Source organism: Lissotriton vulgaris, chromosome 10 (genome assembly GCF_964263255.1).
Source record: "Lissotriton vulgaris chromosome 10, aLisVul1.2, whole genome shotgun sequence".
NCBI classification, from domain to species: Eukaryota; Metazoa; Chordata; class Amphibia; order Caudata; family Salamandridae; genus Lissotriton; species Lissotriton vulgaris.
Window position 1 is genome coordinate 927,145,063 of NC_141698.1, and position 26,105 is coordinate 927,171,167.

A 26,105-nucleotide genomic window follows, 5' to 3' on the forward strand; every position below is an offset into this window, starting at 1 on the left:
GAAAAAGCAGAAACATCCAATAAAAAGATTTAAAATAAAGTTGCAAACTTATAATGCGATTTCCTTTCATACCTATGCAATGGTGGTTGTACTGTGTAATGTTTGCTCCTGACATCTCAACCCTAGATTTGTCTTTTGGAGCAATTTCCGAAGAACATCAATAACAGATATTTCTTAAAGTGAAATTGAATAAAACATCTTTAGCACTAAAATAATGAAAATCCGCTAAGAGATTAGATGGCAAAATAAAAAACTGCAAATGAATGCTTCAGAAAGAGTGGTAAAAAGAAGTAATTAACTTCTGACTGTAAACTCATTCAGCCTGATGCATCAAGCCGAAATCGGCTCGCAAAGGGCCAGATTCTGAGAATCTGGCCCTTTGCGAGCGCTATTTTTGCATTTGGGATTCATCATCCCAAATGCAAAAATCGGTAATAGCGATTTCGCTATTTTGCGAGGAATTACATTTAAGGAATCTCTATTTGAGATTCCTTAAATGCAATTCATCATCCATTTTAATTCGCAATTTCGGTCCGCTATTTACCGCGAGGTCAAACCTCGTGGTAAGTAGCGAAAACTTAGAAAAATGCTTTTAAAAGCATTTTTCTAAGTTGCATGTTGCACACACACATGTCCTTTGGACATGTGTGTGCGCAACACCTGTTCAAATTTGCATTTAAGGGGTGCTACAGGGTGTCCTTTGGACACCCCTGGCACCCTTTAAATCGCTATCTTATTTGCGAATAGCAAATTGCTAATCGCAAATAAGGAATACTCCCCATTCATTCCTATGGGCGATTTGGCCCATAGGAATGAATGGGGAGTAACAGCCTGATTCATGTACGGGCCGTTTTGCGTGTCCCTAATAGCGAATCATAGCGATTCGCTATTGAGGACACGCAAAACGGCATTCATGTAGGAATTGCTACTTAAATAGCGATTCCTACATGTTCTTTATTTGCGAGTAGCAATTTGCTACTCGCAAATACTCCCCATTCATTCCTATGGGCCAAGAGGCCCATTGGAATGAATGGGGATTTGCGAGTAGCAATTTGCTACTCGCAACTGAGATAGCGATTTTAAGGGTGACAGGGGTGTCCAAAGGACGCCCTGTAGCACCCCTAAAATGCACTTTTGGACAGGTGTTGCGCACACACATGTCCAAAGGACATGTGTGTGTGCTACATGCAACTTTGAAAAATGCTTTTAAAAGCATTTTTCTGAGTTTTTGCTATTTACCGACAGGTCTGACCTGTCGGTAAATAGCGGCCCCAAAAGTCCAATATCGCTATTTTGTTGTGTGTCATGAATAGCATTTAAGGAATCTCTATTAGAGATTCCTTAAATGCCATTCCACGCAAATATGCGAATTCTTAAATAGCGATTTTTGCATTTGGTATCATGAATACCAAATGCAAAAATTGCGCTCGCAAAGGGCCAGATTCTGAGAATCTGGCCCTTTGCGAGTGCAATTTAGCTACATGAATCAGGCTGTAATTCTTTATTTCCGATTAGCAATTTGCTAATCGCAAATAAAGAATATGTAGGAATCGTTTTTATTTTTGCGATTCCTACATGAATCCCGTTTTGCGAGTCTGGAATAGCGATTCCTAATGAATCGCTATTTCAAACTCGCAAAACTTCACTATGGTGAATCAGGCTGTTAGAGGGTTGGGGAGTGCGTGGATGTGGTTGAGGACAGTGTGTGTGTGTGTGTGTGTGTTTTTAATCTCCACTGTGAGGAATGAACTGATCTTCACAGTGCAGCTAAACCTTGAAAAGGTCAGACTCAGACAGACATTATCGCTGGGAGGGCCAGCGCACTACGAGGACCAGCTGTTGAGGATGTGTAAGAGATATATTTATAAGGGCACTATATTAACAGGTGTATTGCCTATTGTGAACTGATTGAGTCCCCATAGCCCCAGCAAAAGGCCCACGAGGACTTAATTAAAATAGCATGTTCGTTTAGAGAAAAGGAAAATAAATCCATGTCAGCATTTCAGCAAAACAGCTCTTCAAATGCAAAAATAGCTTAAAATAACCCATGAGAAATGCCAAGTTTCCAGAGGCAGTTTCCCAAGAATGATTAATGCCTTATATTGAGCAACTAAAGATGGTTTTACTGGACTCAGCATGATTTCATTTTTTTCTTTTAGATTGAGGTCTATTTTTACCATAAGTTTATCCAAACCTGGAATAAATACAATGAACTCAGTGAACAAACAGGAAATATGTGTCTCGCCAGCTGTAAAGGAGGGGTTCGCCACTGCACCTCCACACGAGTGAAACAGGAAGTTAATCACAAACACATCCAATGTTCCAGCCTGAAGCTACTCTCTTTATCACACCATGAGAAAGAAAGACTATTTGTACAACAAATGTGCATAATATTGTGGCATCAAATGGAATAGTACACATCGATAAGTGCTAACAACATGGTTGTTTTCATTTTTTTGATACAAAACCATTTGCATGTTTATATGTGCCCGAAATTGCTTCTGTACATGGCTAAGATGTTCTCATTTACAAGCAAAGTAAGGAAAAACAAAGGGTGCTGTGTACTCAGGGTAGCCTTTAAATACCATGCAAAAATATTTGGCCCTTCCCTACCACCACCTCCTATTTTATTCTCCCTCAGCATTCCAATTTACTATACACCCAAACTACATTCTAAAAGTATATCTGGCCTGCTGACACTCTCCCCAGCGTCCCTGAAGATACCCTTACAACAGGCACTCTGGCCTCTTCCCCAGCGCATGTCCTCGACTCCTTCCCCTTCCCCCTCCCCCTCCACACGACCTGTGATCCTCTCTTCGTCACTTCACTTGGCCACATCACTGTCAGACGCTGCAGAGTAGATGTGCTTTGTGTGCTTCTGCCATAGACAGGGTCAGATTGGAAAGGCGGGCACTCAGGCAATGGGTGATGGGACGGTGTCTGAGTTGCAGCTGTGGACCGCTTTTCTGGACTGTGTATGTGCTGTTCAGATGCCGCCAGAGGCCCAGTGGGAGCCTGAGCTCCATCACCGGAGGCAGATTGGCCTCTATCACCTCCCTTTACCAAGAGGGCAGAGGTGTGATTCTCAGTCTCTCGCTGGGCCCGCCCATTAATGTATGCATATTGAGCAGAGGCTGGGAGCAGAAGTGGCATCACTTAAATTCAGGTGTGGTTTACCAGTGTGAACGAATCCCTGCTCAGAGTCCTGTCAGCATTTGCAGTAATGTCAAGAAAGCATGCCTCTTTTAGACAACCCTCCCTCTTCTTTTCATAATACTTAAAACACTGAACCAGTGTGTTGCGAAAAAGCACAATTCGCAAATGTGACCCATTTTTTGTAGGGTGCCCTGGCTTAATTTGCATCTCAATCAAACCCTGCCTATAGACCAGAGTGAGGGAATGAAAGAATGATGGGTGGGCGGGGGAGAACTCGCAAGTCCTGCTGAGATTATGGATGGGGGTGGAGTCGCAGGACCAAGCACGTCTCTGCTCCAGCTGTTTTGGGCAAATGTGGTCAGAGGTGAAACCAGATGACCTGTCTCTCCTGCACTTCCTTAGGCCTGAATAGACCTAAGGAATAGACCTGAAGAAGGCATGTGCCGAAGCACCACATGTCATTCGTTTTTCTCAAACGAGTTATCTACAGTCCCTGAAACTTCACAACAGTTGGCAACCAATTGGGTGGCATTGGGGTTGAAACTACAGTAGATGACAACAGGAACCAGAAACCTTGCTTCTGGTCAGCACTGTATTAATGAAGCCATAGACAATAACTCTGTTCTTTGACAAGTAAACATTACACACGTTTAATTATTGTATTGTGTTACTTGGGTGATAAAAATTCACATGCACTTTTGCTGTTTGTTTCTGTTCCTTTGTCACTGACATGAGGCAGCTAACAGCTCTGCTCGTGTTGTGTGAACATGTTCTCAGTTCTTTTTAGGGAATTGTTTGGTAATAAACACCCAAATCTCTTTCAGCTCATATAATGTTTTGACCAATTATTTCAACTACAGAAATGGAAGGATTATTTCAATTTTGAAAGTACTTAAACTAAATAAAGTTAAGGATGAAGTAGGACATTGTTGAGCTACTCATATTTTAATAACTTTGGTCCTAATGTTCAAACACCAACATTTATCAAGCTCAATTTGTTAAAATAACGACTTACAAAATATGATTTGCAAATCAAGGAACACTAACGTACACTGTAAAATAATATACAAATTGGTAAGATCCACAATTGCCAAATGCGTCGGTGAACCAGGAAGTGAGCCAAATGCAGCTTGAGATGCTAGGCAGAGGACAGAGGCCCTGAGGACACCAATGAACACAAAAAGAGATTGAAAATGTCAAGTCAAGTCAGGATGCACATCATGAGGATGGGTCATGCAAAGTAAAGGCCAAGTTCAACAATGATAACCTTGAAATCCTGTATGTGACAGAGAGTGACAAGTTCTTAGGCATATCCAATCAAAATCTTCCAGAAATGTGGTCTGGGAACACATTAGAGACAGCATCACTTCAGTGACGGTAACCAAAGGAATCCCAGATGAAATAAGGATGCATCGTTGGTTTGATGAACATTGGTCAAGGGCCAATTAGCACTATCTGCTTCCCCGAGAGTACCGTTAGAAGTACACCTTGCCTGGTGCATCTACAAGCGAGCCCTTAAAGACAGGAAGGAGGCCCTGCATTACCAGGATTGGGAAATTTTGGAGTTAGCTGCAGTATGTGGCAGTAGGGAATTATTTTGGGATTCTGTTATTAGAATTAGATTAATATCAGTCCCTGTTCACTCTCTTCTGCAATGCAACATCATTGGCTCTGATTGGGTGGAATATTTCTCAGCCATTTCCCATCTAGATGAAGCAGAGTGTTGGTGGTAAGGCACCAGGCCAGGACAGGATCCCTATTGAATTAATAAAGAGCAATATTGATCTTTGGGGCTTCTTGATTGCTCATGTTGTTAACAGCTCACTAAACAAGCATATCCCAGGCATAGAAATTGGCCACGATCTTACCCATCTTTGAAAAGGGTAACAGGATGGCTCCAAAGTGCTATAGACCTATTTCTTTACTAGAAAGCGCCATTAAATTATTGGTAGGGTCATTTACAATAGCTTGGGTTCAGGAGCAGAACATCATGTCCACTGTCCAATTCGATTTCGACCAGGCTTGGGAACAATCGAACACTGCCTGAATTTATGTTTAATAACTAATAAGTACACCTTAGCCAAACGCTGTCCTCTTTATTTGGCCTTTATGGACCTCTCAACAGCTTTTGACTTTGTTAATAGAACTAAATTGTGGTTAAATTTCTGTGCATGGAAGTAGAGGTGCCTTTGGTGAATTTTCTGTTTAATGTGAACTCTGACTTAGTTGCCCAAGTACGCCTTAACCCAAATGGTGAAATGTCCTCGGTATTTAGCCTTAAGCACTCTGTGCGACAGGGCTGCATTTTGGCTCCCATGTTGTTTATCTTATATATTAAATTATCTTGGCCCTTACCTGACCTGTTCAGGTAGACATCCCTAGAGTGGCAGACACTCAGGTGCCCGCACTGTTATATGCGGATGATGAAGTCTTATTGGCTTTAATCCCTAAAGCCTTGCACGTGTTGGTGGACCAATTTGTCCAGTTTATGAACAGTTTAGATCTAGTTACCAATTACTTAAGTCCCACATTATTACCTGTGGACTGGGAAGAATCGAAACCCACAGATTGCCCACATTGGGCAGTTCCTATCTAGTGTGAAGGATTTTACTTAACTGGGTGTTACTTTTAGTTCATCAAGGGCCAGATGTATGACCCTATTTTGCACGTTCAAAAGGTTTGCAACCCACTTGCGCATGCAAAATGTCACAGGGCCTTGTACAATTCCTAAATAGCGAGTCGCAATTTATTTGTGTCTTGCTATTTAGGAATTGTGAGTCGCTATTAGGAAGGGTTGTTCCCTTCCTAATAGCGACTCCAAAGCCATGTATGAATGTTACACTCGCAAATTACCACCCTCTTCAAGAGGGTGGTAATGCAGTTGCAAAAGGGAAGGGGTCCCCAGAGGACCCCTTACCCTTTGTGAATGCAGGGGAAAATACTTTTTAGGGGCAGGAAAACAGGCTGCATTTAAAAAAAACTGCTTTATTGAAAAGCAGTCCCAGACATGGTGGTCTGCTGAGCCCAGCAGGCCACCATCCCTGGGAAGGCCAGTCATTCACAATGGGGTTGCAAATTGCGAGTGGCTCATTAATATTCATGAGCCTCGCATTTTGTGACCCAATTGGGAATCGCAATCAGTATCTCTGACACTGTAGTTCATTGTAAATTGCGCCTCGCAATTTGCAAAACGCAATTAAGCGCAAATTGCAATGCGCAATCAAGCCGTACATCTGGCCCCAAGTTCCTGGCAGCCGAAATTGGCCAGGTCTAGTCTGAAACTTAGTAGGTCAGCAGGAGTTTTTTAAAAAAATTTTAGGACCAGGGAAAAGGGGACAATTTTACCTCTATTAAAAATCTATAACGCTCAATGTGTCCCTGCAGCAACGTATGGGGCAAGGGCTCTTCCCTTCAGCGTGAGGGAGATGGTAAATATAGGAGGTTTTTACAGCTTCCCCCTCAGCCTCTAGTTTTATCTTGCACACAGAGATTAAGCAACCTTTTATCGAGGATAGAGTCTGAATGGCACCACTACTTCTTTGGGTATATGGACAAATCCCCAAGCCACATTTTGTAGAGAGATTATTTTAGATTGTCTCCTTCTGGATAACTGGGGCTTTATACCGTATTTGAAGAACATAAACACAACCTTTCAAGGGCTGGGGTTGCCTCTGTTGTTTCTGTCTTCTACCAGTCTACAGAAAGGAAATAAATCTCTGATAAAAAGTTTCTGTCCTCTACCAGTGTACAGAAAGGAAAGAAATCTCTGATAAAAAGTTTTTTTCTTCTACCAGTGTACAGAAAGGAAATAAATCTCTGATAAAAAGTCTCTTTTTAGAACATTGTGTTGAGGTAGGAATGCGGAAATAGCTGGAAAAGAGCTCTGTTTTAACCTATTATCGCATTCTTGCCAGGCCAGTGTCTGTTTTTAGGTCTCGGGCCTAGCGTACACTGCGGAAGCAGTGTGGCGTAGCCAGAGTCCTTTTCCTGGGGTTTTGAAAATGGACCTGGAAATTCCACGCAGCTCGTGCGTGTTATTTCCTAGGTCCATTTTCATTGGCCTTTGCATGCGTGTACTTTTGAAACAGAACACGCAATAGGCCATGGGCGGTCGGGTAGCTCCACCCATGGCCTATTGGTGTCTGTTACGCCCACCAGAGGCCATATGTCTTCAATTATCGCAGCCGTCATGGCTGCGATAATTGAAGCCATATGCTCGCAGTGGGGCGCGGCGCGCCCCACTCTTGAGCTTCTCTTAGTTTTTTGGATCCATTTCATGGTGAAGCTCTCCCTGTCAGCGCCTCTTCTCCGTGTCTCCGCTTTCTCTGCCCGTCTTGCCATCAGAGTGCTTGCGTGTGCAAAAAAGTGCAACTGTAAGCAGCCCCTCCCTGCCCTGACCCCACCATCCATCCCATCACAGAATTAAAAAAGCGCCGGCATTGGATTGGATTGGATTGGATTTGAGACTTGTTAACCGCTCGATTACCCGAATGTGTCTTGGCGCTAATGTCCAGCTGATGAAAAGAACACAACGATTGCTTTGTTAATGTATGATTTCTTCTATTTATTGAATAACCATGTTTTTAGCTGTTTCCTAAATTCGAGTAGTGATATGCAGTTTTTTAGTTGTAGCGGCAGAGAGTTCCAGATTCTCGTTGCCCCTAATATGAAACTCCTGCCTCCCCAGCGGACCTGCCTGTGTCTGGGAGTGCTCAGTAAAAGTGCCTGGGAAGATCTCAAGTTTCTGGCAGGGGTGTATTTTTTTAGATGGGTTCTCAAATAGAGGGGACCTAGTCCCTGTCCTGCTTTGAATGCTAGACACTGGGATTTGAACTCTATCCTCTTATCTACAGAGAGCCAGGGGAGTTCCTTCAGCCGATGTGATACTGATTGATGTTTTGGTATATTGAGGATCAGTCTTACGGCTGCGTTCTGCATCCTTTGGAGCCTGGTCAACAGCTGGGGTTGTATGCCGACATATAAGGCATTGCGGTAATCAAGTCTTGAAAGGGCCAAAGCTGTGACAACTGTTTTCACGGAATCGGGTGGAATAAAACGCAGAGTTTTTTAAATCATTTTAATGATGCCCCAGAAGGTCTATGTAAGTTTGTTAATTTGATGCTCAAAGGTTAATCTGTCATCAAAAATTACCCCTAAGTTCCTAACTTTTTTTACTGGTTCGGGGTAATCTCCCATTTCACTGGGCCACCATCTAGGGGACCAGAAAGAGGTCTTTGCACCCAGGAGGAAGACTTCCATTTTTTTGCCCGTTCAGTTTTAAGCAGTTATTTTGCATCCACCTATTGATGTTCGTCATGCAGGCATTAAAGCGGTCAGCAGTTTCATCGATGTTATCTTCAGTTTTAAGCAGTTATTTTGCATCCACCTATTGATCTTCGTTATGCAGGCATTAAAGCAGTCAGCAGTTTCATCGATGTTATCTGAGACTGAGACCATTTGTGTGTCATCGGCGTATGATATGGCCAAGAAACCTCCTTGTCTGATGATCTCTGCCAGTGGGGTCACATAGATGTTAAAAAGTGTGGGACTCAGGGAGGAGCCTTGAGGTACCCCACATGGCAGGTCAAAAGATTTGGAGGTGGATCCTTCCAGTTCGACTACAAATGTTCTATTGCTGAGGTATGACTGCATAAGGCGGATAGAGGTACCATGGAGTACTAGATTCTTTAGTCGGTCTGCTAAGATTTCGTGGCTTATGGTATCGAAGGCCGCCGATAGATCTAATAATATCAAGGCGGCCTTCTTTCCAGCATCTAGGGATTTTCTAAGTTCCTCTGTAACTGTAATTAGTGCAGTTTCTGTTCCATGTCCCTCTCTAAAGCCGTACTGCGAATGGTCAAGGAAATTGTTCTGTAGGATACACTTAGAGATTTGCTTGTTAAGTATTCTGTCCAGTACTTTAGAGAGGAAGGGCAATCTGGAAATCGGCCGATAATTGCCGGGTTAATCACATTAGCTGTGGGCCAGATTGTTAGGAGCCCTGTGCGTTGTCATCGGCAGTGTTTGTTATTGTAAGGGGAATCCAGCGCGGGCCTGCTGGGGAGAGATAAGTGGCGCTTATCGGGCTTGGCAATCTTTATCAGAATGGGGGTCAGGGCCCGGTACTTATCAGCAGCTGACATCTAGCTGCGAGCACTGCAGAGGAAGAGCGGGCAGCCTGGCTCCTGCGACTACCGCCACTTTCCAACTCAAGTTTGCCTATGTGTGTGGAGGAAAGGTCCCCGCACCACAGGAACTGCCGCAGCTTAGCACTGGGCTCGAGTCCAGGTGTGATGCAAGGCATCCTGAGTGAACCGTGTGTGGATGTGGTTGCATGTATGAGGACACATCCCTATGGTCGGAGCAACTGGAATAATGCGGCATGGAAGGACCAAGTTATGCGGCAGGGATGCCAGACGCTTAACGAAAATACAAATTATTCGGCATGGTGAGGCATATTTTGCGAAAGTATCAGTTCTTTCATTATTTTGCCATTTTTTGCACATTAATAATTGACAAAGGCTTTACCGAATTAGTACTAGTTTAACACCCAAATACAGCAATACGCAACTGAAAGGCATATGAAACCGAAGGGTGAAGAGTCAACTTTTGCGACCTGCCATCCCCTACACAGCAATAAGCGTCGCCACATTTTTTGTAACTTTTGATCCATTTGAACTTGAAACTATTGTTTTTTTAAAATGTTTAGATTATGCAGCAGATGATCGATTATGTGGCAAATGCGGCAAATCCATAACTGCAAAAGTTGCTGTAGTCACAGAATCAATTCTAGTGGCCCCGCCCATAATCCACATTATAACATGGCTGATAACATAAAGTGTAATAATAGTCCAGTGGTACCAACTGGAGACAGTATCCAAAGCAATTCACCCCACCCGTTGCCCTTTTCTGCAGACATCTCCCAGATATGTTCCAAATGTGTGCTTAAAAGTGACAGATGGTACCAGGTGCAAATTTGTACTCGGTAAAACGTGTAATTGCGCTGGCTGGTAATTCACCATCACTCATCACTGTATGTTTTAGATTCGACATTTAAATTAATGGCCATTCTTACAAACTTGCCTATTCGCGAAATATTTCTACCCATGCAAAGCGCCCAACGCCTTCTGGGCCTGGTAGGCGCTTTAAAATGTCCATTAATAAAAATATGATTCTGCTCAATTGCTTGGATATGAACAGAGATGCTCTATAGATGTACTAAGGGGTGGGGCATAGGGTGTAAAATATGATCCCCGCATCAGAGCTGCCCCCAGGATCCACCCCCCCATATCTGGCGGAGCCCACGGTAACGGCTGAACAAGTTCCACATAACTCTCATGATTGAAGTTTATAAAAGTGCTCAGGCCCTATCTCTGCAGAATCCACTCCCAGCCCTTATCAGCCCGTCACATCTCGCTAAAAGCAGAACAAAGAGACAGGCAGGCAGCTGCAGCGTCCGGGGTTGTTCTCTCGGCTTTGATAATACTGGGGGGGGGGGGGTTTAGGGGGAGGGGGAGTCAGGTATAAGCTTCATCATCAATTGAAATCAAACTCATTAGATTATCAATTTCTATAATCTGCCACTAGGCAAAAGAGAGCTGAGAGTACACAGGAGAGGGTCTCACTTCAGATTGCAGCCAAGCTTCAGAAAGGGTGCTCTCTCTGGAATAAGTATATGGGAGAATGCTGGCAAGGCCCCCCTTGGAGTACCAGAGAGTTCTCCTCTTGAATTAGTATTGGAGTGTCTGCTCGCAAGTGTGCTCACCTTTGGAGTAAGTCTCAAAGAGACTGCTGGTAAGGGTGCCCCCTTGGGGTATCAGAGAGTGAGAGACAGCAGAGTGAGAGTGACAGCAGAGTTAGAGTGACAGCAGAGAGAGAGTGACAGCAGAGTGAGAGACAGCAGAGTGAGAGACAGCAGAGTGAGAGATACAGCTGAGTGAGACAGCAGAGTGAGAGGCACAGCAGAGTGAGAGACGCAGCAGAGTGAGAGACGCAGCAGAGTGAGAGTGACAGCAGAGTGAGAGTGACAGCTGACTGAGTGAGAGTGACAACAGAGTTAGAGTGACAACAGAGTGAGAGTGACAGCAGAGTGAGAGTGACAGCAGAGTGAGAGAGACTCAGCAGTGTGAGCAGGGTATGCTTGTGCGCTTACACGGTGCACTGACAGACAGGAGCTAAAACAAAGAACAGCTGAACACATGTCTTGGGAGCTTCATGGAGGCAGCCGGCCCTTTGTGAGGGGAGCAGCAAGGAGGGTACGCCCCAACCAATCAAGCGCAACTACTCACAACCTACTGTATGATTACAACACAAGCCAAAGGGCAGAGCTAGGTCTTTTCGCATTACGTAGGGTGAGCAGCGTGTGAGTGTGTAGGGTGAGAAGTGTGTGAGTGTGCAGGGTGAGCAGTGTGTTAGCATGTAGTGTTAACAGTGTGTGAGCGTGCAGGGTGAACATTGTGTGAGTGTGTAGGGTGAGCAGTGTGTGAGTGTGCAGGTTGAACATTGTGTGAGTGTGTAGGGTGAGCAGTGTGTGAGTGTCTAGGGTGAGCAGTGTGTGAGTGTGCAGGGTGAGCAGTGTGAGAGTGTGTAGGGTGAGCAGTGTGTGTGTGTGTAGGGTGAGCTGTGCGTGAGTGTGCAGGGTGAACATTGTGTGAGTGTGCAGGGTGAACATTGTGTGAGTGTGCAGGGTGAACAGTGTGTGAGTGTGTAGGGTGAGCAGTGTGTGAGTATGCAGGGTGAGCAGTGTGTGAGTGTGCAGGGTGAACATTGTGTGAGTGTGTAGGGTGAGCAGTGTGTGAATGTGTTTGGGCAGTGTGTGAGTGTGCAGGGTATGAAAACTCAAACTAAGTCCACCACACACACACATAAGACCACACACATAAGGCCACACACATAAAACCATGCACACACCACACACACGCACACACTCCACCACACACACACCACCACACACACAACACCACACACACAACACCACACACTCACCACCACACATGCAACCACACACACAACCACACACACAACCACACACTCACACAACCACACCGTCAGTGCACACTTTCAATAGACACAGACACCATAAGTCGTCAGTGCATGCTTTCACTGGGCACAAACACCACCAGCTGTCAGTGCATGCTTTGACCGGGCACAAACACCACCAGCCGTCAGTGCAGGCTTCCACCAGGCACACACCACCAGACGTCAGTGCACACTTTCCCCAAACACACACACACCACTAGCCATCAGTGCACACTTTCACCAGGCACACACATCACCAGCCGTCAGTGAACACTTTCACCAGGCACACACACCACCAGCCATCAGTGCATGCTTTCACCAGGCACACACAACACCAACCATCTGTGCATGCTTTTACCAGGCACACACACCACCAGCCGTCAGTACACGCTTCCACCAGGCACACACACCTCCAGCCGGCAGTGCACGCTTCCACCAGGCACACACACCACCAGCCATCAGTGCACAGTTTCTACAGGCACACACACCACCAGCCATCAGTGCAGACTTTAATTGATATTGCAGCCACAATTAACTATTGTAGCAATCGCAGTATGGTGAACTTTACTTTTAAACATATTCATCTAAAGCGTTGCATGCCACCATTGCTACAATTCCAATCCAACCCACATAATTCCACTACACACCACATGCACACACTCCATAACACATGGCTAAAAGACATTGCCATTTACAATGCCATTAGCTCTAACTCAAATAAATCCGAGACCTATTGCATTTCCAATGCTTGTTTACCTTTCTCTTGAATTAACGCAATGGGAAAGGACCCTTCTTTTTTGTTTTAGGCCGGGGTGGGTATGGCGGTCTATGAGGTTCACAAAGCTAACTGATGCCTTGGGAGGCTCCTCCAGGGATTGTTCCTGTGATGAGGATTCGTCTTAATCATTAATGCATTGCATCCTTTTATGTAACTATTTTAGTTATGCCCGGAGTCTCTTTTTGAAACCGCTTTTAAAATCCTTGGGGCACTGAAGCTGCAAACAGACCATGCACAAACTGCAATCATTAGATACCCCAATTATTTGTGCCAGGGTGTGTTCTTTCCTTAAAGCTGCTGTTTTACCTAGGAAAACTGTGGACAAACAGGACTGTTTTTTTTAAAAACAATCTTATTATGGTTTTAGACATTTACTGTAGATGCACTATGCATTTTATATGCGAATATGTGAATTGTTTTAAAGGATTTGTGTGTTATTGTTTTATTTTGTTGAGAATCAGCAATTATATTTTTTTGGTTATTGGGTTATTTATTTTATGAATTACACTGAGATTGGTGGAGTCATTTGTTTTATAACCATTTAACTGCATTGTATTGCTTTAGTGCCAGATGTATCAAAGGGTTTTACCCATTCTCTGTCTATGGGAAAATGTGTTCATACATATGGCCTTAGTCTTTTATGGCCATATATGGCCGAATAAAGAATGAATGATGATGATGGAAATAAGGAAGTGTTGATGCAATTTGAGGTCCTGTAAGGAGAGAGTGGATGCCAGAAGGGAGGAGGCTACTGGTAAAGCAGGTTGGCCAGGCACTAAAAGCGAGGTCCTTCACAACAGTGGATGATATGTTTGCCACAACACTTCATAAAGAGGCAATTACACGTGCCAACTCTTCAGGTCCAGTCTGCAACATTCAACATGCAAGCAACCAGAGAGGTATGCAGGGGTAAATGTAGCAAGCAGGCAAGGACAATGATACAAGAAAACACACCCATTGAAGCACATACTCATGTTCACATCTCAGAACACTGATGAATGGTTGAGTCCAAAGCAGGTGCCAGCCTTACCAAACAGAATGCATCATCGGACTTGTAGTGCATGTATGCTAGCCATAGTGGCCAAGCAAAATCCTGTTCAAGCACACATGCATCAGCAATATTTAAAAATCATGAGTGCATGCATCAAAACAGTGTTCGGAGTTTGTCACCTTCCTTTGACAGCTCATTGATTATAATGGGAGGCATTGATAAGGAGAGGAAGAAGGCACTGTAAATCCAACAAGTACCAGTAGTTCTGTGGCAATCCCACCCCTCCTGCCATAGTCAGTGTAACGGCACAGCACAATGTACTGTATCAAGAGTGTCCCATCGGAGATGTTGATGTATCCTATGTCTACTGTGTTAAATTTTCAATAAAAGATTTAAACCAAGAGTGTCCCATCAGGAACGGAAAATCAAGAAATTGACAAATTTGTGGCGAATCCGTGACGAATTTCAGAAAGCTTGAAAGTGCAATGCTGGATGTCCAAAAAGTAGAACATAAGGCCACTTGGGACCTCACCCGCAGGGTGGGGGGCTTACAAAAACGATTCAAAATAGATTCCTCGTCATGTAAGTCACTATTCAGAGGTTTAGGGAATCCCTTGCATATGGCAATATGGTGGAGCACTGCACAAGCTGCAATTATTTTGTAACATATCTCAGAGCTATATTCCAAGGCTCCCCCACTTTTGTGCAAATACCAAAATGTTCCTTTTGAAATGGCAAATGTCGTTTTTTATGAGTGCTCTAGTCTGCTTATTTGCTGTATTGTAGTTACACTACCTCTATGAATTCAGAAATGGGGTAAAAACCCACGGGCAATGCTGTGTGCACCATCAACTGTGATAGACAAAAGTGTATGACTGTGAGGCGAGGTGTGTTGGATGACACAGCACCATGAAATCTGATGCGCCTAGTGAACAACCAAATGGCATGTCTCCGTTTACAAGGTGATTCTAAAGTGAACAGTCATGTGTACAACCAGAGCGATGGTTAACTAGGTTAGTTATTAAGTATTGAGCATTACACACCACTTAGAGGTTCAGTGAGTGATTGTTGTTGTTCTAGTACTATGTAGGTACTCTGCACCTGAAGGGGATGTATTGCCATGTGTGTGCCTTCAACACATCTAATTACAAAAGGAAACTCTGGAGTTTAGTGGAACTGCACTTTAGTGGCCATCAAAATACCCCTGGAAGTCAAAAAAGAGATAGGTGTAGTATAAACCTTTGTAAGCATGGCATCCAAGACATTTCTAACTTCCGTGATAAGGCACTGTAACGAGGTGGGGGCGCCTACCATACATGACTGGTGGGACCCTCCCTATGCTGACCACCCATCGACTCCTTCTTTCCAGCCAGGTCGGTGGGACGACGGACGAAGCGATCCGGAAGAAGACCACTTCAGCGGCTCCCTTAACTGGGCGTACTCAGAGGATAAGGAGGACCCGCCCCCGAGTGACGTGAGCGCGACGGGATTGGAGAAAAGCCGGGAAGTCCTGTTGGTCGGGTGTGCGAGCACCCCGGAGGAGGAGGAGAGAAAGGCGGAAGCGAGCGGAACGGAGGACGGAGGCAGCGAGGAGAAGAGCGTGGAGAAGACCAACCCGGAGGAACAGCGCGGAAGAGACAGAGAGAAGCTAGGTGGCCAACGACCCTGCGGACCGCCGTGCCACGCTCCCGAGGGAGGAGTGTGGCTGTCACAGGTACGGCGGCGTTGGGCGGCTTGGCTGTGGAGGCGAAGCGAAAGCGTGTAGGTCGTGTATAGACCCTGTTCGTACCTACCCTGTGTTGTGTTCCTTTCCCTGCCGCTCCCCTCTCCCCACCCCTACTTCTACCTACTCTTTCCCCCCCCTTCACGCGCACACCGAGCACTGTAGAGATAAGAGGCACGGTACACTGGGTTTCCCTCACACACCCCGGACCCCCTGGTGCAACCTCATTGAGGACTGAACCCTAAACGCCTTTCAGGCACTGAAGACTGCAATGACCACAAGTCCGGTCCTCATACCCCCGAACTTCGAAAAAACATTTTCCCTTGCAACTGATGCTTCAGACAGCGGTATTGGTGCGGTGTTGTCCCAGGAAGGAGAGGATGGCGTGGAACACCCCATACTGTTTGTGAGTCGAAAGCTCCACCCCAGGGAACGTAAATATCCCACGGTGGAAAAGGAGTGCCTGGCCATTCGCTGGGCAGTTGATAAACTGCGATACTACTTGGAGGGCAAGGCACACTGGGTTTCCCTCACACACCCTGGAACCCCTGGTGCAACCTCATTGAGGACTGAACCCTAACGGCTCCCTTTCTGTTGGTTTCCTTGCATGCACCGGAGCCTGAGGCAGCGGAGAGCCGTCCAGCTTCCTGAGACATTGGGGAGGCAGAATCACCACAACCTCTTCCTCGACCAAGGAAAGGAGAAAGCAGACCATCGCCACGGACCCCAGCGTGTTTGCCCGTGAAAGACTGACTCTTAGGAATAGAAAGACGTTAATGTCTAAGCCTACCAGGGTTATAAAAATAAAGCCATCGTTAACCCCTCAACTTGGTGTCACGGTCGTCCCTTTCTCCTTTCCTTGGTCGAGGAAGAGGTTGTGGTGATTCTGCCTCCCCAATGTCTCAGGAAGCTGGACGGCTCTCCGCTGCCGCAGGCTCCAGTGCATGCAAGGAAACCAACAGAAAGGGAGCCGTTAGGGTTCAGTCCTCAATGAGGTTGCACCAGGGGGTCCGGGGTGTGTGAGGGAAACCCAGTGTACCGTGCCTCTTATCTCTACAGTGTTCGGTGTGCGCGTGAAGGGGGGGGGGAAAGAGTAGGTAGAAGTAGGGGTGGGGAGAGGGGAGCGGCAGGGAAAGGAACACAACACAGGGTAGGTACGAACAGGGTCTATACACGATCTACACGCTTTCGCTTCGCCTCCCCAGCCAAGCCGCCCAACGCCGCCGTACCTGTGACAGCCACACTCCTCCCTCGGGAGCGTGGCACGGCGGTCCGCAGGGTCGTTGGCCTCCTGGCTTCTCTCCGTCTCTTCCGCGCTGTTCCTCCGGGTTGGTCTTCTCCACGCTCTTCTCCTCGCTGCCTCCGTCCTCCGTTCCGCTCGCTTCCGCCTTTCTCTCCTCCTCCTCCGGGGTGCTCGCACACCCGACCAACAGGACTTCCCGGCTTTTCTCCAATCCCGTCGCGCTCACGTCACTCGGGGGCGGGTCCTCCTTATCCTCTGAGTACGCCCAGTTAAAGGAGCCGCTGAAGTGGTCTTCTTCCGGATCGCTTCGTCCGTCGTCCCACCGACCTGGCTGGAAAGAAGGAGTCGATGGGTGGTCAGCATTGCGAGGGTCCCACCAGTCATGTACGGTAGGCGCCCCCACCTCGTTACAGGCACTCTATGGTAGACCTACTGATTCTGAAATAGTGCCATGGCATCCAACTATTGCCAAGAGATGCAAAGAGCAAAAACCCTGGACCTGCACAAGGCTGGCCTGGCTGCGGTGTGTGTCTGGCTGGCATAGGCTCCAACTCATTAATTAGGATTGTCTTGCTCAGCCCATGTCTGTAAAGCGCCTCCTCATCTGTCTTATCTAATATGGTGAATCACTGTCGAAAAATCCACTCCTATGTACTCCTTCTCTATTGTAAATCACCCAATACACACCCACTTACCAAGATTGCAGACAGCACAGCCACTGTGGATATGCATGGTACACATGCGGCTAGCTCAACGCTTATTAATCACTCGCCCCCCCCCCAATGCCTGTTTGAATGAGGCACAAATTCTTTCTCCCACCCTTCCCCCTCCTCTCTCTGAACCTAACTCCTCTCCGAAAGGACCACTGCCAGCTATCTTAACGCAAAATATTCACTCAGCATCCATGCCTGTCCTGACGGAGTTTCGACAGTATAGTCCTTACTCCAACCCTCCTGCCCCCCACCTCACTGTTAGATATTTCTAACTCATCATGTTCTATCTGCTCAGAGCACCGCCCTTCCTCGCCCCAAGATCCCTTCCTCCAGTCCTAACCGCAAGTCCGACCACCTCCCCCCGGCCTCTATGGGTCCTCATTTATTTATTTATTTATTATTTATTTATTTATTTAAAGAGTTTTATATAGCGCGAACAGGACCCGTGGGTATCAGAGCGCTTTACATATTATGAGGTAGTAAGGAGATACAGCTTATACAGAAGAAATGTATCAGTATATATGATGATAAGAGACAATTAATTACAATATCTACAGTATTCTTTCCGTGGCCTGAGGTAATCAGATTATTGTAAATTAAGTTCAATTAGTCCTGTATCTGGGCTTATAATTTCCATCTTCTCCGCCCTTGTAGTATAACTTTGCTTTTAAGTTAGAGAGTAGCCAGCTAGAGTTAAGGCAGGAATTTGCTTATTAGAAATATTTTCGTTTCCTTCTTGAATGTTGCAGTGTTTGTTATCTTTCTGATGATTGGTGGAAGAGAGTTCCATATTCTGGGGGCAGCTCCGGAGAATGCTCTATCATAAGTTTTTTTCTTCTTGAATATGGGTGGTCTCAGTACCAACTCCTTAGCACTCCTAGCAGGTCTGTCTCCTCCCGATAGAACTATCTTGTGGGCTGGATAACTTGGAGTGTTGTAGTGAAGTGCTTTGTGGGTGATACATGCTATTTTTAAAAGGATTCTGGCTTTGTAGGGTAGCCAATTTAAAGCTTTGAGGTGTGGTGGAGTCCTCCCAGCCCGCAGCTGCATTCCCCTTAACCCCTTTCATCTGGACTCATTCTCTCCAAACCTGATAGTATTTCCCCCGACTCCAATAGCTCTGTTCCGCTAGGTCTGTTCCTCTGTACCCTTAACTGTTAGCTGACCTAAATGATGATGTACCAGTGTTAATCCTTATTTTTATTTTTATTCACATCTCTCCCTAAATTGGTACCAAGGTTGTACATTGTTTAATTAATCTCTCCTAGACTAAGTTTTAACAAGCACCCAGACCAATATATTAGATGAGGAGAACCCTCTTCTCCAAGTGACTTGCAAGTAAGATGCTACCTCATACCGTTAATACCCAGACTAGAATCTCTAGCAATGGCCAAGTGGGTTGATTTCTTGTTTTGCCCACCCGATCCTCCCCCTACTCGAATGAAACTTTAACCAGGCCACGAAGAGACTAAACTCACAGAAAGTGAACCAGACACCCATCCTCTCCAATTACCTGCCTCCCTAAATAGTAAGTGCAGGTACGCAACACGGCGTAAGCGCTCCTGCATGCATTAGCTGCTCTCCCTTCCCGCAACCTGGGATGATTTTTGTAATTAAACCGCTATACAAATCCAAATGCATGCCAATTGTTATTAATCTGGCATTGGGCAGTAGGGCACAGTGCTTATGCATGCTCAACTCTTACTCTAGTTTCAGACTGCCCACTCTGTCCTGATGATGATCTTGACTCAGTAAAGATTGAAACGTTGTTGACCCCCAAATGAAAATCCCCCCATTGTATATATCGTTGTGGATTTCTTTTTGTTGTCCGTGTGATATTTCGTGTATTTTCACTCTCACTCAGTCATGTTACGCACTTTTTTCACTCATGTGAGCACTTGAACGTTCTTGTGTAATACCAACTTGTAATTATAATGATTAAAAATACAGATGTTGCCCTACATGCTCCTCTCCCTAATTGATTCAATATCAAGACAAAATGACGTTTTCTTTGTGTTTCTAGACCTGGTTAGGCCACCCTTGAACCATTGTTCTTTTTATGCACATTAAAACCCTAGGTTCGCTTAACAGGATACGAAGTACGACGCTGCGCTTGGTAGTTTGCGAACTTTGCGCTACTTCACACTACGCGAATTGCACGTAGCACAGTGCAAACCTGCGTAGCGTAGCAGTCATTTTTTGCTTGCTCGCGGTCCTCAACGTCAAGTTGGCGATCGCGAGTGAGCAAAATAACATCCAAGCAAGACTTTTTCCTCGTTCGCGATCAGCAACATCAAGATGCCGATCGCGAGCGTGAAAAATAAACCTACCAGCGAGATTCTCAACGTGGGGAGGTCAGGTTTCTCATTGCGAGTGGTCACGTATGCTCGCAACCGCTCATGATGAGAAACTACCAGTCCGCGTTCAGAAAGCTGCTGCTCGGGTAGAAATCTACTCGAGCGGCAGAAAACGACCGCTTGCGCTGTGCAAGATGCGGTTTCCACTGATTGCACAGTGCAGACAAGCATCTGGCACTGTGCAATCAGTGCGAACAGGATTTTGCACAGTACACTACGCAGTTCGCGTAGCTCCGCGTAATGAGAAGTGCACTTCGCGTAGCTACGCGTAGCGCTACTACGCGAACTACGCCCAGGGTTACACAATACATGCTGCAGCCCCTGGGAGGCCCCTGGGGTACCTATGCCCTGGGTACATATACCATATACTAGGGACTTATAAGGGTACTCCAGAATCCAATCTGGAGTGTACCTAAAGTACATGGAATCAATTTAGAGGAGAAAGCAGCTTGACTGAGGTCCTGGATAGCAATATCCCCAGTCCGTCTAAGTAGAAAACAGTGAAACATCAGAAAAAAGTGGGGGTAACTATAAGAAGCAGATCCTACTCTCCTATACCCACTACAGCTCATTGCCAAATCACAGGGATGGAGGCCTGCTGGGGTTAGCAGACCACCCTGTCTGTGACTGACTTTTAATAAAGCAATATTTTTTTTTATATACAGCTCATTTTCCTTGAAGGAAAACTGGATGCAGTGGTGGCTGGTGACATTTGAAAGTGGTGAGGCATAAAGGTGCTTGCCATTTACCTTGCCTCTTAGTTCACTCACTGTTTATCATTATGTTTATGTTTAAAAACTAACACATTAAAAAAATATTTCTCAGTGCAGTGCATCAATGTGACATTTAAAGAAATACATTTTTTTGACTTTTAAACAGACTTTAGAATTTTTCACATGATGTTCGCCGACTGGTTTCCATAGCAAACATTTTCAGGGCTTGGTTCGCGGATGGGCACTAAGAGCTGGGACAAACCATTGGCTCGACCCTGGCTCTTCTCTCCCTGTTAATTTGTTGGCTCACCCACCTCTATTATACTCCAGGGAACCTTTGTCATCAGGATGGATTCAATATTAGAAAAATATTGCTTGTCAGGACCTCTCAGCCACTTAATTTACTCAGGCCAAAAGAGTAGCTTGCGGAATGAGCATTACAGCATTAAAGCATTACATCCTGGGTGGAGAACATGCACAACCTCCCCAGCCCCTGTCTGAGCGCTGAACAACAGTGCTCAGACCAATCACAAAACTGTTGGAAGGCAGCATTGTGATTGGTGAGGGGAGTCTGGGAGGCGGAGTAATTTCTGGTTCCTGCTGCTAAAGAGAAGAGAAGAGGACGGAGGAGAGGCAGCCGGCTGGCCAGTCGGTTGTATCCTGGTAATTTTTTTCTTATTACCTCTGCTCCTCCCTCGCACTCACCTACCCCTGTTTGGTAGCAGCCACTACTGCAGCCAGGCCTCCCAATGATTCCCGGGCAGGGCAGACGGAGATGTATCTGTGGTGCTAAATAACCCGTGTGAGTTGCACAGCGAACAATCCCCAAGACACCAGAGCAGGATCCTGGAGCAAGATTGCAGGGCATTTTATGTCCATTCAGAAAACATTAACATCCACAATACAATTCAGGAGCAACACCTAGTGTACAACTGGCATCAACATGACACATTTTTTAAATGTGAAACTATCTTGTCGCTGTAAACAGAATATAAACATAGAGCGTAGCCAGGGCCGGACTGGGAACTGAAAGCAGCCCTGGCAAATTTTTCCAGACCAGCCCCCGCCCAGCGCATAGCAAGCGAGTGCAGCGCGAGAGCCCAACTGATACTGGCGGGGTTTGGGGGTTCTCCCCCCAAGAAAATTTGGGAAAACGACAGACCAAAATGGTGAATTTTACAGCACATTTTTCATTACATATTCAATTGTATCAACTTTCAAAGCACAGAAAATAGTAGCACTAGTTAGCGGTGGTAAAGTGCACTGAGCCCTAAGAGCCAACAAAAATGGCCTTTGATGTAATAAAGCAGATCAAACCTGCATTTAATTTGAAGAAATCTTAGGCCGACAAGGACTTATCTAACCATGTCTCAGCAGTCAGTATGAACAATAATGTATCTAAAAAACACTTCACAAGGGAGACCTGTGGAAGACTAGTGCTACAGCTCACCATCCTTGAAGAGCATCTCCCCATGAAGTCCCAGTATCATTTTGAATGTTTAACACAGGAGAGAGTTTACGGATGCATATTCTTTTACGTTTTTTTCAAGTATTTTGAGTGTTGTGTGAAGCAGATTAGAAGATCCGTATGTCCATTTACTTTGAGGAGTTAATAATTGGCATATCCCACTGCCATTGTATCAGCAGCAAATAGTTACAGACCCCACCAACTATTTAGCCCAACTGTGAACATGAAGCATAGGTTGTCTTCAAGGGTACGCTACTTATGTGACAATTCACTTGTGTGACAACTTGTAGGACACTTTATTAAGGGTTTGTGCTTTACATGTGCATCGCATGTGCGCAGTCTTTTGAATCTCAAAAGAACCTGGAGGGGACTACTGAGAGTAATCCCATTTAAATGGATGGACATATGAATGGATGGATTAATGAATGGATAGATGGATGAGATTTGATGAGAGGACAAAGATGTATGCGAAGGACATTGTAAGAGTCTGGCCCAACAGCTTTATCACAGTATATCTAAGATAAAGCCCTCACAGGTTCAAAATACAAACAGTGCACCATCATATACTATAATCGCACGGCCTATGCACACATTTGTGCCAAGCAAGGAAAATCCTCCATGTTCGTCACACCATCAGTGAGCTCATTATCAGACGCCGAAAGGGCGCGCATTGAGTTCGCACTCTGAAGGTTTTGAGCTGGGGCCATGAAAAACCCCTACTAACCAAATACCATCGAACCAACCAATAGTAGAACAGGTCTGGGTGGCAAGAGGGGATTGCTTGGTTTACAGTCTAGGAAACCCCATGTCCTCCATTGTGCTCCTTGTGAAGATGATGACTGGTTTCCAAGGATATCAGAAAAAGCTATGGGCTTGGTAGAAACGTGGACAGACTTCCAACACCACAGGCACATCTGTGTTTCTTATTTAAGTCTGACCTAGAGAAAGCTTTAATTGACTCTGTTTTGAGCTATGGAAAGAGGCGCATTAAGGACAGTCAAGAATGCACTTGCATAGGCAGTAAGCTGATATGGCCTTGGGTAACCACACAGGAAATGTAAAACTGTACAGTCAGCAAGCTACGATGCATACTAGTAAGTAGTGGGGTAAACCAAACAGCACACATGCTGCAGGTTGGAAGGAACTCATGCTATATTACAGGTATGATACAGTAGAGACTGCTTCTATTTGGTAAAGAATATGCACAGGCTGTACCAAGTGAGGTAAATCTGGTGCGTTCATTGGGAAGAAAGAGGTATTATAGTATGTAAAAGGTGAGCCCATATTACTACCGATGCCCGGGCTGCTGGCGCAAGTCGCCTCTTAGTTCCCATTCTGAATAGTTACCAAATAAAGAGACGGGTGCTGGGAGCAGGAATCACAAGAACAGAGTTTTATTTCTCATGAGGAGAGCCTGTCATTTCGGACACGAAACACAGTGTCTTTCGGGAGGTGCTCTAACAAGTTCTCTGAGACATCGCTTTTTATACTTTACAAAACATTCCTTATTACAATAACGACATTGTGAAACAAGGGAAAGACATCCCCATAATCCTCGTGTCATTCCCACCCCCCATACATCCACAATAGAGGCCCTTAGCCTGCCGATAAGAGGAGGGGGCAATCACGCAGCTGAGTGTTCCGCCGATTCTTTGGATGTGTGCGCCTGATCGTACCCCAGGGGGTGGGGAGGCCAGGATCAATAGTGGGTCCTTTGAAGAGGAGTGACTCCATACACTAAGGGGCAGTAAACAGTATCTCCCGGCTTAGGCGATGGCCTCGGACCTGTGTGGACAGTCAATCGCGGAGGGAGGGTTTACCAACAGAGGGGTTATTCATGAAAGGAAAGGAGGTGTTGGTCAGGCGCGGCCGTGACTCCCAAGGACAGGGTCATGCGGACTTGTGCATGTGAGAGAGGGGGGCAGCCGGGGTGCGCGGAGGAAGAGGGTCATTTGAGAGTGGGGGGGTGTTCAAAATGCGCGCAGGAGGGAAGCCAGGGATTTCAATGAGCAGGCAAAGAGGCCATGGTGCCTAAAATGGCTGTCAGGTACATGCGGGCATGGGCCTTTGCTGGTGGGGTGATGCGGTCAACGTCTCAAGACATTCATGGTGCGCACAGGGAGGGGAATGGGAAAAGTCAAATGAACGCCGCTTATGTACATCAATTTCGTGAATTTCCACAGTCGCCGCTTTTTACATAACAAAGTTCATTTCCTAATTGATGGGTGTACATATAAACATGTGTGGTTGATGAAATAGCATTTGTCAATACTAACATATTGCATATAATCATGAACAGTTGATGTGATTGGCAGAATGCAGCACATAGGAAATTGCATTTGCAAAGTGTTGGACTTGGCCCTTATGGCAGGTTCACCCCTAATCTTTTTGCTTTTAATCTGTGATATGCGTGGATGATTTTCTGGTCTGTGCGCACTTTTTCTCTGTGTCCCAGAGTAAAGTGCGTGCATGTAGTGAGGCTGGCCTGCTCTCCCATAGGGATGCATGGGGAATGTCTGTGTCCCTAGTAATTCCTGATGTGTGGGGAGTGCATGCTCGAGTTTGGTATGTGCGTGTTCGTGGGAATGAATGCTTTGCAATGGTGTATGTGGCATGTGTGTGTCATGAGTAGAAATGCCATTTCTGGGACTTGGCATATTACTATAAAATATGTCTGCAGTGTGATTGGCTGGAGCTGGCTGATGAGCCTGGCTCCAGGAAGGCTGGATGGGTCTGCCCGGTGGTGAGTGTGAGATCAGCATGCTTGATGGCTTGGGAGGAGTGCCCCTGGTCCCTGATGGGCCTGGACTTTCCCCGGACAATGCTGGCTCCACCCCCTGTAGTGCGACTGATGGCCCTAGTCCTGCCAGTGAATAGAGAGGGTGGTTGGGGTAAACAGAGTACTTCAGAACCAGCTGCGACTGGTTTTCCCCCACCCTGCACCCTTGAGACAAAGGGGTTTTTCTGTATAAGAAGGGGCTGTGTCCCCATGCAATTTGTCCTGTCTTTGGTTCTGTTCTAGGATCTTGCCAGAGGGGGCTGCTGCTGCTGCAGGGGCCAAGAGGACCGCCACTTGGCTGTCTCCCTGCCTGGAGACCCAGTGTGCTGGCTCTGGCCCTGCCTTGCCCCTCTGCCTGCCTCCAGACCCTGCTGGAGCTTTCCTGTGCCTGGAGGCGCCCTGACCGTGATTTGTAGCGCTAGGAGCACTTTCCTGGTGCCCCAGCGCTCAATAGCGCTTTGCTTATCTTTTTAGCGCTGAGCGCGCTTATCCTGTGTTCCCAGAGCGCTTGGGAGCGCTTTATCGATATTGCCGGTGCCTACCCGGCATTGGGACCGATTTCGCCGATTTTCGGCATTAGCGAGTGCCCACCTCGCTTTATCTTTATTTTGGAGGCCGGTGCCCACCCGGCATTGCCCCGTACTTTGATTTTGTAAATACCTCGAGGGAGCCCACTCCTCGGGTATTGAGAAGCCGCCTGCCTACCTGGAACGGGCCGCCGCGCTGCCCGCGACGACCCGGAAGTGTTCTGGCCGACCGGCCAATCGCAGCGCGGCCCCTGAGAGGCCGACCGGAAGTCCCGCCTCTACAACCAGGCAGCGAGGAGAGAGGCGCCGCCAGCGAGGCTCCAAGGAAGAGGAGCCCCGCGCTGCAGTGAAGGAGAGCCGGCAGTGTTCCTGCCCCCGCAGCACCAGCGAGATACCGGTGAGTGCGGGGACAGGGTCCTTTGTTCTACGAGCGGCCCCGATTGGCAGAGGGCCGCTCCACCGTGTGTCGCCTTTCTTCGTGGGAGCAGAGAGGCTCCTTGCAAGTGTGAAGCCCGAGGGCTTCAGGGGGCATTGTATTCTTCGAGCCCTGAAAGGCTCGTGGGCATTTTTCCTGATCCTGAGTCCCCCGTGAGGGACTCCAACGCGCCCATTGTGCTGTGCGAGCCTGCAAGGCTCTGA